This window comes from Priapulus caudatus, unplaced genomic scaffold (genome assembly GCF_000485595.1).
Source record: "Priapulus caudatus unplaced genomic scaffold, Priapulus_caudatus-5.0.1 Scaffold96, whole genome shotgun sequence".
Classification (NCBI taxonomy): Eukaryota; Metazoa; Priapulida; class Priapulimorpha; order Priapulimorphida; family Priapulidae; genus Priapulus; species Priapulus caudatus.
Genome location: NW_014577157.1, coordinates 214,600 through 227,038, shown reverse-complemented (window position 1 = coordinate 227,038; position 12,439 = coordinate 214,600). Strand labels below are relative to the sequence as shown.

At 43.7% G+C, this 12,439-nt stretch overlaps 1 protein-coding gene across 1 annotated transcript in view; it reads left to right on the top strand.

Annotated features, from left to right (window-relative positions):
- Positions 1-1,695: 1,695 nt before the first annotated feature.
- Positions 1,696-12,439, top strand: part of LOC106804999 (trithorax group protein osa-like) — a 63,907-nt gene continuing 53,163 nt past the window's right edge. The window contains exon 1 of the mRNA XM_014806448.1: positions 1,696-1,823. The gene's annotated coding sequence lies outside the window, so the exon portion shown is untranslated. The remainder of the gene's footprint in view (positions 1,824-12,439) is intronic.

The window sequence follows — 12,439 nt, the reverse complement described above, 5'->3', positions numbered from 1 at the left end:
CTAGATACTTTGCAATCACACAAGACAATGCTTCTTCAAATCGACTACATTCAGATCACTCAGATTGCTTCCATGAACGACTCTAACTCTATAGGCCGAGTGCTCCGTGCTGGTCTGCCGCGCAGTCGACACTTCATTTCTCAGTGAGTGGCAGTGTAACTTGAGGATTCTCAATGGCATTTGAGCAGATAGTCTATCCCTCTGTTATTGGTCATTTAGGCATGATATTCTGTCTCAGCGTCAACATGATTTTCTTCATGGTTTTTCTGCTGTTATCCAGTTAATCAGTGTTCTTCATGATTGGACATTATGTCTCACTAGATTGATGCACTATATGTTTCTAGATTGTAGCATGGCTTTGAATAGGGTTCCGCATGATCTCGTGATTTTTAAACTTGGTTACTTGCGACTGGATAGTAGTATAGTACTACCGTAAACTGGATTTCTGACATTCTGAATGATAGCTCACAAATTACCTGTGTTGATGGCAGTATATGTCAGATGCGGTTGTTGTAACATCGGGTATACTCCAAGGTTCTCGGTGCTTGGTCCGTTGTTGATCATATTCTGTATTAACTCTTCTACTTCTATTCGCATCTTTTCTAATGAGGCAGTCCTATACCGCATTAACTCCAATATGGATAATTCCGGATAATCAGTTAGCCCTCTAGACTAGAGTCTAGATTATCTTCACTCGTGCTGAGAATTGGGCAACATCTTGGGGGTACCGTCTTTAAATGTTAAAAATGGAAAAATTCTTCACATTACCGGCCTGCTCTAAATCACCATTGACTTTTACTTACTCGCTTAACCATAAGTATCTATCTCATAACCTATTTACAAATATTTTGTGTCTTTACTAGTAGAAATCTTCGCTGGAATGCACACATTGATATATTTGTAAGAAAGCGTTCGTTCTTTTGGTATGCCACGCCGCAACCTTAGCTTTTCCGATTCTAAAACTCGATATTTGGCGTTTAAAACTACGCTTCTCCCCGTATTGGAATAATGCTCCGCCAGGCTGGTGTCCCTAAACGCTTCAGAACTATTCTACATTAGATGCCATTCAGCATAGATCAGCGAGATGGGTATCTAAAAACTATCATGGTAGTTCTGAGGTTAAACTCAACTTGAGTGGCCTCCTCTTGGTATCTGCTTTCTTCATGCAAAACGTATAACCTTTCATAAAATTTATCATGATCAGGTGAAGATTGGTGTTCCCTCTTGTTTAATAAAGCCGATTCTTAGCACGCGATCATCCGAGCGTGAACATTGCTTTCAGCATATACCCAGCAATGATCTCTATAAGTTTAACTTCCTCTTTTCTGTCATCTTATATTGGAATTATTTTCCTTCTTTTTTGGTTACTTGAAAAATTGAAGCTTTTTCGACTGCGATCCGCAGTGTTGATCTGTCTATTTGACCAACTTTGTCTCTCTCCGTTTTCGTTATAGTCCCTTGGACTTTGAAGAGTAATTTTTATGAGGTTATGTTTATGAGGTTAGAGCTATTCCAGAGTACGTGCTCTGGCTATTCTATGCCTATTTCTTTATTTCCTAGCTTCCTTTAAACTTTGATCGACAGATGTCGCCATAGTAGATATTTTGAAATTCGTGCTAGCTGTGTCTTTGATCTTGCCGCGTAAACTTATTCGCCAATAGGGTGGCGCTACGTCTCACGTGACTAACCGAGGCGATGGCATCATGGCGGTGACTATGTCCTTTACGAGTTTGATTGTTGGAATTTTATCAGTAATCTCTATTACATCTCCACCAGCAAGACGATGCCGTATCTACCCAGTGAAAAGATTAGGGACATATAAGGTAAACATTTGTGTTTCAATTGATGTGCACACAGATATCTTAATTCAGTGGCTTGTATGTTGATTGTTCAAATTTCTTGTAGTACAAGTTGTACACAGTACAGTACCTATACTCAATACTGCATGTGGTGTGCATGCCCTGATGATGAGTCCAGTTTGGCCGTTCGGTGGCCGTCGGTACCCAAATAGCGTGACTGATAGGACCGTTGCTGGTAGTAGACTATCTTTGCACACTATTACTAATAGTGTTATTAACTGCAGTGATGCTAGCGTGCTAGGAGTCGGACAATCCTACTACTACTAGTAGTAGTAGTAGTAGTACTAGTACTGTCACTACTAGTACTAGTCACTACTGCGAATACAATCCCACGTCATACAGACACTTGTCACTACATTGGCTGAAGGACAGTGTAGAGTTGCTAATCCACAATTGAAAGGGTAGAACTGGTCAGATTCATTTTTTGAAAATACAACCAAGCCACATTATATAAGGTTCTATCTAAGGAAACTCCAAAAATATCCATTATAGATAGGTCACCATTTTATAAGTGGCACTGTATAACTGCCAATCAATGGACAATCCAAAAACGTTATGTATAAACACGTGTCTACTCTTGCAGTAACCACTAACACGGGTTAGACGCCGGACATGGTACCTATTGTTAGTGAAATATTTATTATATTTTATTACTTGAGGCATAAATTCCACAGTTTATATGCTGTGATAGGCCTTAAATGTGTTTCCATGTCCTGCTTTGCATTTGACTGCCAATGATTGGTGCAAGCCTATCCTAACCTTCAAAATAATGCTAAACAGTTCTTATAAACTGCTGCAACATTAAATTGCTATTTGCAAGTAATAGTTGTTGGAAAGTGATTAGCATGGAAATAAAACGATAAAAACGCTGCTGGTGACTGAACCTAAGCTGAGCAACAGTAATGGGTTTAATATTTTATCATTTATTCACAATAAGCCATTTGTTTGTTTTGCATAGTAACCATCCATGCCTTCATGAGATATTGCATGAAATGCAAAGTCAGCTGTCTAGTCTAGTGATGGGAATCAGCTGGAATTTTATTATCTGTTATTGTTTACACCCAACCGATCACAATCACTTGTAATGGGATGATAATTGTTTAATTATCATAGTGCTTGCATGACCTTGTTCTGTAGTCTTATTTTATCAATATGATTATATTCTCTATATATCTAAAGAGGGCAGGAATTGCTCTATATTATTATTAGATAATAGTTGTACGCATAAATATTTAAACATTTGTTGTAATGTGATGTTGAACAAAACTGTCATAAACTGTTTTTGGGATACTGTATGGATAAATTGCACATTTATAATTTGTGCAGTTTAGTTTGTAGAACTAAAGAAGTAAAATAGCTAGTATTTTGAGGGCTTGCAGCATTGTTCTTACTAAGCTAACGATTATCGATTATCTAGTCGGCATCTGGAAATTATTAACTCTTGATTATAATTGATTATCATCACTAGTCTATAGCCTTTGGGATTCCCAAAGTTTTTAGAAGGTTTATTTGTTTATAAAATAATACAACCTGGTGGATTATTCTCCGTACTCGGGTATATTTGACCCCCCCTCCCCGAATTAAAACTAACCAAAAACTTGACTACTGAACAATTATGTTTTCATGAATAGGGGGTTTACATGGTCACTTTAAAGTTTCATGATGTTTTTCTCTTGGTTTTTCAAAGTGCTATGAGAGAAATCATAAAATCGGGTACTTTGTTTCACCCCAACCCCAAACCCTATTTAGATGGAAATTGGGTTGTGTTTAGCCCCATCTGGTGTGCAGTAGCAGCTATGTTTTATGGTTTGACAAATTTTGAATTTTTGTTGGTAGCCAGGTAACCTAGTCATATTTTCTTTTAGGAAATATGGTTGTAATCTGATGAAGTACTTCATTCTAACTTATTCTCCTTCCTCCTTCTAGACATGTACTACAAGTGCTAGTCTTTCCAGTGTGATAGCCAGAGACCTAGCTGTCTAGCCGTCTTTTGGATGGCCTATACTTGGATGAGACGGCATGAAGGCCGACCAATTTTACCCCTGCATGAAAATAAAATTGTCGGTTTTTCCCCCTAGGGCGCTTCGTGCCCGCAGCATCCTCGCTTCGCGCAGATGATGAGATTCCCTGATTTTTTCTCCCTGGCTAACACCCTGAGTCTTTCAAACCTATTCTGGTTGCAATTGTCTTATTTGACATTAAAAGGACACCTACGATCATTCAGCTAATCTAGTGACAATGCATATATATGGTTATCGGCTGCTAAAAGCAACAACAGGCTAACGATTTTTATAAGCATCATCTCTGTTTATATGTATGGAAGTTTTTGCTTTACTACATTGTATGTACTCTAGTAAAAAATGATGTAAATGCAAATGTAAAATGCTCAAAATATAACCAAGAAAAACAAACCAGATTTCACAAGAATGAATTGTAGCCTGCCGAATGCTAATATTGATGTATTTGAAATTCATAATATATTATAATCTTGTCGCTAGCAATTTCTTTTCAGTAGCATAGGTTTGTAAAATTAGGCTTCTTGTAAAATCAGGTTCAAGACGTACGATCAGAAGCTTGGTTTTATGAAAGGGAAACAACTAAATTGCTCTTTCCCCTATACAGGGAATTAGAAATCAAAGGTTTTAAAAACTAATAACCTGTTAAGGGCTGGTAGATTATAGTAAAAATTGAGGCTCAACATGCTAATTAATAAACACTAATTGTACTTATTTCCACATGAGGTACGAAAATAGACATACGTACACGTACCAGTAGGACCATTGATAGTAAATGTTTAATGTTTATGTGATGTAAAAACCAGTAGTGTCTGTGAGGTTCAATAAATACAGCTTACTAGTGCTGTGTAATTAATATTGCGAGAGTGGCATCTTTCATTCAGTAACATGCAAGTACATGAATCACTTGATAGTGGAGGCTGGCATAATGTGGGATGCAAAACAAACTGTGCGTATATACATACATTCGTACATGTGCATGCAGCTGAATGCATCCTTATTCCTGTTTAAAAACCTGTGTGATGTCATTTTGTAAGGATTTATGTAATCTATGTATCTATATTATCTATGTGGCAGACATCTTTCCTGCAACACTACGATTCAAATTGTTTTTGTTGCATGTAATTGTGCCCCACAAGCCTCAAAGTGTAATTTAGTCCCATGCAGCAAAGAATGGCATAACCAACAGATGTGTTCATAATGCGCTCGCCATTCACACTCACAGTACTGTAAAGGGATATCACAGACGTTTTTAAGCAGCATTTGGCAAGCACTAAGGCGAGAAGTTGCCATCCAGCATTCCTGCGCCTGGAAAAGCATGTTTCACACATAACCTCCATCAGCTTCTGTGCCTTCGGGCAGCATGCCAACTAGATGGGCTGTGAACAGTGTTCAACTAATTGACCTCATCATTAGGTATTTTGGTGTGCACCATGTCAATATCGCAAGATCAGATACACCAACCGTGCCGGGTAGCTGAATGAATGTTCATGAGTTACATATTTTTTACGTACAAATGTTTCGTGGCATGTTTGTTATGCTCACAAAACCTTTGCTGTGAAGTGTATGTGCTGGAAGGTAAACTTGAGTCTTGAGTGGCACATGTAAACAAGTTCAAGCGATGTACCGTGACATGGCTGTACGTAAAACTCGTTTTTTTAATATCATACAAAACCCTTACGATACACCAGTTTTATTGATAATGTTTGTGTTTTTATTATGAGCAATACTATTAGTATATATACCATATAATTCTACGAGCATAATTATATTGCTAATATAATTATGCTAGTAGAATTATATGGTATATATACTTTTTCGGATGCTGATAAAGCTGAAGTACTCACCTCTAATGGAAAACAGCCACATACTACCTATATGTGGTTCTGTCATGGGCTATTACCAGGTAATGCCCGTGACATGGTCTGATCTTCGCTGTGTACGTTAAGATCATGCAGCCTAGTTTAAAGTTTATAATGTTGACATTGCCATTATAGGTGTTATCTCACTAATTGTCATACTGGTTTTTGTCATTATTAAAGACTTGAAAAGGAAATACTTTGTGTATGTTCCTGGCGAGTTAGTGACTGTTGTCCAAGCTGCGTTGTAATATGTATTGGTTCAATCAACAGGAATGCTCTTCTTCTGTCCAGGACGTTAAAAGAAATCTTTTATTCTACAGCACAGTACTTATTTTATGTAATGTGTGTAATGTGTATCTAGTTTCACTTGCCACGTACTTTGGAAGCGCAAGTACGCGCACGCTACGAGTTTTGAATTGACGTTATTGTTACATTTGTCGCTCTGCGAACGATGTACGTAAAATCACTGATGTGCATCAGTATCGGATGCGTTCGCTGGCCTTCGCGAGCTACGAACGTACATGCGTAAGCGCGCTCGCACTGCAGAATGTCGACTGCCAGCGATTAGCATGACAATGTGACCAGCATGCTGCTGGTGAGCGCGGCTAACTGGTTGCCTGCCTGCCAGACTGCCGAGTATCATAGGCAGTGGCCGGTGTACGGCGCGTCGCGATGCCACCTGGGGGCATGCCCGGTCTTCTTAATGTTGCCCGGTACTCCTGTACATCCTGCCCGGCCATATATAGGTATATATATATTTAGGTATATCTATATATAGGTATATATATTTATATATATATACATGTAAACTTTAACGCGCGGGGGGGGGGTGAGCTCACGTAATTTTCTGAGTAAACCAGGTGCGGGGTCGGGCGTCAATGGCAGCTCAGTGAACAGGGATGCCATAAAGCCAGCAGGTGGAGGTTTTTAAGCACCTTTTTCGTCCGGCTGGCGAGGAGGGATGGCATTGCCGGGGTATTGGTACGCACTGCCGTAGCAAAATCATTTTTTACTCACCCTTCCACGCGGCGCGTGCGAGTCCTTCATGAGTTTTTAGTCATTGCTAACGAATCGATGTCACATAGGTAAAGTTAACTGACAAGAAGTCATCAGTAAAACCCTATTACGGCGGGGTTAACGCCATGCTTGTCTCACACAGCTGTATTTCAGCCTTCGAAGTTCTGCAGTTCTCATTAATAGAAATTCAAGGTCTTACAACCTTCATTATGTGTTGAATTGTGGCTTGTACGTTTTTGCAATTATTTGAGTAAATATAATTAAATAAATTTGAATGAATAATTACGGTTGCATATTTTTCATTTCGCTTGAAATTTTAGGTAACTCATTGCGAGAAATATTTTCTAGCATTCTGAATAGAACTTTACAGTTCAGTACTTACACAGAGCTTGCGAGGGGCATATTTGCAGTATGCACTGAGCACCAAGGACAATATTTATGTGTTGCTATTCATTGCTAATCTGAGAAGAATTACTATTGAAATCCAGGCTTGCCACCAGCTGCTGTGTTGGGATGCAACCGAAAATGTTAAAAGTGCTGGTGAAATGATAGAAGCATGTGTGACTCTTACAAGTGAAGTTTATTATTGACATTCTGCACTGTACAGCAAGCATTGATGAGGTCAGTAGTATTACAGATGTCTATCGTTTAGAATTCATGATCCGTGTTACTAAGTTTGTATGGGTCCTACTGTAATCTGTAGTGTGGATGCGGTCTGTACTGTGAAGTATGTGTGTAGGGTGGATGGTTCCTGTGAGGCCTGTTACTGTATGCTACTGTTGTATGTAATACATAATCATCTCCTGCAGATGTAGACGGCTGCCTTGCAATGTTTGCTATTAAATCAGTGTTTACTTGTAGTCTTGCGTGAGCAAACAGACCATAGCCAGTGCATGTTGGAAAGTGGAAATTCTTGTTTAAAATTACAGTGGAACATCTTCAATTCGGCTTTCTCGACATCTAACTTGCACTGCATAATCTAACTTGCACACGACATCTAACTTGCACTGCATAACAAAAAATTGCAGAAAATTTATCCGAGTTATTGGAGGAATGTCTCCGCACCAGTACCCACCTTAGCCCAAATTTTACGTGAGCTTAGAAGCAAAGCTCATTTGAAAGTTGATTGTTGGTGCATTGCACGGAGTAACCATGCCGTTTTTAAACTAAAATAAAAAGGCTGGGAAAAACTAAAGCTTGCGTGCTGGTGCGGGCCCCCCCCCAATGCTACTAAAATTTGTTATAGTGCTGGATTGCGGAGTTGTGTGTGTGTGTGTGTGTGTGTGTGTGTGTGTGTGTGTGCGTGCGTGCGTGCGTGCGTGCGTGTGCGCGCGCCAGCGGTGTGTGTATCGTGCGTGCCCGTGCTTGTGCTTGTGCGTGTGTGGAATCGAGAATTTCAGCCGTAATTTGATAAAATCAACTGTGCTGACATTGTGAGCGTACAGATGGAAAAGTACGGTTGGTAAAAAACATGAGAAATCATCGCTTTAACACCTCTGCACGCTGTGTAGAGAGAGATGTACGTACCGTACTCATGTTTTGGGAGGGATTTTACCGCATGTGCTCCGCCAACCTATTGGTTTATTGCTGTCACGAGTCTGAGCCGCGGCTAGCTCTAGTACTATAGCCCGCGTACTGTTGTCGCAGGGCTATAGAACATTTTATGCCAGGTTTCGTAACTGCACCTGTCCCCTAATGCTTCCACGAAAAATGGCTCACAAAACGCAGAATGATCGGGCTTTTTAACACTTATTTATCTACATGGACATCTCGCCTATCTTTTTGAACACTTTCCACAACTTTACACCCTGTATTTATGCATTTATTCCTCAAAGTGCTAGCACTACTTGCGTTTCGTTTTCAAATGTTGTTGTGTACACGCGTGACGTCACCCGAAATGTAGACAAAACACATGGGCAGCTATGATGCAGCCTATTACATTTCGGGTGACGTCACGCGTGTACACAACAGCATTCCATGTACTATGATGTAGATAAATAAGTGTTAAAAAGCCCGATCATTTTGCGTTTTGTGAGCCATTTTTCGTGGAAGCATTGGGGGACAGGTGCAGTTACGAAACCTGGCATAAAATGTTCTATAGGCCTGCGGCAACTGTACGCGGGCTATAGTACTAGAGCTAAGCCGCGGCGTGTCTGGCGGCAGTCCGCAAAGTTCTAGCTAATGGTTGCGTATAACCGACTGGGTATCAATCATCCACTGATAATTAAGTTGCTCCTTAGTTCAGCTCGGAAAAGAACGCGCTTTGTGATTGTGCCGAGGTGGTGGCGGAGCAGTTGTGGGAAGTGAGTTGAAGTAACACGGCGACAAGTCGATGCACCCTTGGTAAATATTTGCACACTCATGCGGAATTATAGAAAGCTAGTATTTCTGTTGCCGGGCTGAGACAAATCTGGGTAGGAGAGGTGGTCACGAGATTTCGTACCGGCAGTCTGTGTTGCTTGAGCAAAATAGTGCCCGGTGTTCATGATGTGATGAAAATTGGGGGTGGGGTGGGGGGCGAAAGAGATTATGTTCACAATCGTTGAAGTAGATCTGTTAAATTATCATGTCCACAGGACATTTGTGCGCGTAGCAGTAGGAGCAGAAGCAGTAAAATTGCAGAAAACTGTTGTATGTCGTGAGCGTAAACAACAAAGCAGGCTGTAGGGCCCTACAGTGTAGCATCTGCACTGCACTCTTATGTATGGGAGATTGATGCGGGCGCGTGTGGCGGTAAGGGGGGGGCGGGCTGCAAGAATGAGCAGCCCATTGTATCATGCAGGACACGCGCTTGCGCTTTCCGTCAGATATGACTAAGGCTGTGATGCGTCCCCGCGAAGGCTTCTGGCGTAATAATGCGCAGGGACATCGGATCCAAGATTCCTAGGTCGGTCACGCGCTGGCCGTGGAGAGCTATCGCTAACTGTGAGACAGCAGGCGTGATCATGTTGGGTGTTGGAAGTAATAGGCAGCGTTATCCAGCTGAGCACGGATAAAGTGGGTTCCCCGCGCGGAAAATCTGACGGATGACTCCCAGCGCCGATGGACCATTCCTTTGTTTTTACTCGCTAGCGCATATCTCCTCGAAAGGTCACATTCGGAGCGTGCCCCCTAAAATGACACAAGAGTGGTACTCCCTCCCGATTCGTCCGGACCGGTATCATCCGTTCCCCGTAATCGTCCCTGGAAGGCGACAGGCGCGAGCCTCCGCGGAAATCTTCACTGAGCGCGTTCAATGTTATTTATCAAGCCTGCGAAGAAGGCTGCCCTGGGTCCGGGGTTTTATCCGTGCCCCTGCAGTGTTCGTCACGACGCCGCGTCGCTCGCTGCCACGGTGTCGGCCCGACCACAACAGCGCGTGATTCACTCGCTTCGCCTCCCACGTATCTCTCGCTTTCCCTTTCTTATCCTGCTTTATTACTCATCTCTCTCTTTCTATCAATATAAGCTACCTCAATCTCTCTCGCTTTCTTCTCACTGTCTGTCTCATTGTTTCTCTCTACAGTATAATTCCATAACTCTAGTCAGTCCTCCGCCACTTGTCACATTAATTTTCTCTGTGTCTGTCTCTCTTCTCCCTCCCGCTCTCTCTCTCTTGCTCCCCCTCTCTCTCTATCGCCCTCTCTCTCTCTCTCTCTGTGCGTGCGCGCGTGCGTCTGCTCGTACACGGCGGGCAGATCGATGCAGGCGCCATCGTCGGGCTCGGGTGTCATCGCCGCCGCCGCCGCCACCGCATTGTCACAAGCGCATCGCGGCGCGCGTTTGCTCCGTTGCGCGTCTGCTGTCTGTAGGGTCGGACGTGAAATGGTCTGATCACGGGTGGGCAGATTACCTACGTGCTGGCTGTCGACTCGCAGCGCGTGTGCGTGATAGTTGTCATAACGGCGGCAGTGGTCGCGGTGGTAGGCGCGCATGGCGTCGGAAGGTATGATGGGGAGGGGGTGAGGTGTCGTGCAGGGTAGGATGGGGAGGATCGTGTAGGTATGATGGGGAGGCGTGAGGTCGTGCAGGGTATGATGGGGAGGGTGAGGTGTCGTGCACCATGGGTTGAGGTGTCGTGCAGGGTATGATGGGGAAGGGGTGACGCGTGTTGTGTAGGTGTAGGCATCGGGAGAGGGGTTGCAGGTGATCGTGCAGCCCTCGCCGTGCGTAAGGCTGTAGATGGGAGGGTGCAGGTGTTCGTGCAGGCCATGGGGTTGAGGTGTCGTGCAGGGTATGATGGGAGGGGTGGAGGTTGTCAGTGCAGGGTTGTATGGGGAGGGGAGGTGTTGTGCAGGGTATGGATGCGTGAGGTGTCGTGCAGGGTATGATGGGGAGGGGTGAGGTGTCGTGCAGGGTATGATGGGGAGGGGTGAGGTGTCGTGCAGGGTATGATTTGGGTAGGGCGTGAGGTGTCGTGCCCACCCATGGGTTTGAGGTGTCGTGCAGGGTATGATGGGGAGGGGTGAGGTGTCGTGCAGGGTATGATGGGGAGGGGTGAGGTGTCGTGCACCATGGGTTGAGGTGTCGTGCAGGGTATGATGGGGAGGGGTGAGGTATCGTGCAGGGTATGATGGGGAGGGGGTGAGGTATCGTGCAGGTCGTTGAATGGGAGGGACGTGACGGTGTCATGCAGGGTGAGATGGGGAACGGCAAGGCGTCCGAAGCCAATAAAATAGTGCCGCCGGCTTTCGTGATAGGGCGAGTCCCGGGAGTGCGAAGCACCCTAGGGGGGGGGGGGTTCTGGGGGCATGCCCTCCCCCGTGAAAATGTTTGAAATCTACAAGCAAATGGTGGGCTCTGGTGCATTCTGAGCATTGTGATTTAGCACAAAAAAGTGTTTCATCTGTAATTTAGAAAAATACATGATGATTTAAAAGATTTGTTGCTTAACTCCAAATTAATTTTTCTCACTTTAACAGTGGAATAATCTTTGGTAAAACTTCCTGAAATACATTCCCATTCAAGACATGCATACAATTGTACTGGTGCTCACAAACGAACTGTTAATATTCGTCATGAAACGCGCTGACCCCGAGCAAAGCATGCTCCCTCAATATTACGCAACATTACGCTTATATAACGCAACGGCATGCTGCCTGCATAGAATCAGGAGTAGATGGTGAGCCGAGGAATGTGTGCCAGAGTTCTGGATCATAAAATTTTATAGCTAAAGGTGACCTGCAGGGGCGTGTACAGGATTTGGACCAGGGGGGTGGGGGGTCTAACGGTAAGACATACCCAGCTAACAAAGTTATGTTCCTTGAATGTTATGGGAATGTTTCTTTTAGGTTAACATTATTCAGTAACGTTCTAATAACGTGTTTTAGGAAAGTTTTCATGACATTCTGAGGAACGTTTTTGCACGCGAAGGGGGGGGTCTGGGGGCCCTCCCCCAGAAAGAATTTTAAATTAGACCCCCTCAGATGCGTTTTCTGCGGCGGGAGGGGGGTCCGGACCCCCTGGACCCACCCCTGTACACGCCCCCTGACCTGACCTCATCTGACCCTGGTTTCTGCTTATAGGGGCCTAGATTACACGTATATACATGATATATGTACCGCCAAAAGACGCGTATAATTATTGGAATAGATTTTGGTTACGGAAAATTTATGGCCTGAAAAAAGTGCCGCGGCGGTCGCCGCGGCTGCCGCGCAGTTCCGACGCCCTTGATGGGGAGGGGTGAGATGTGTCGTGCACCATGGGG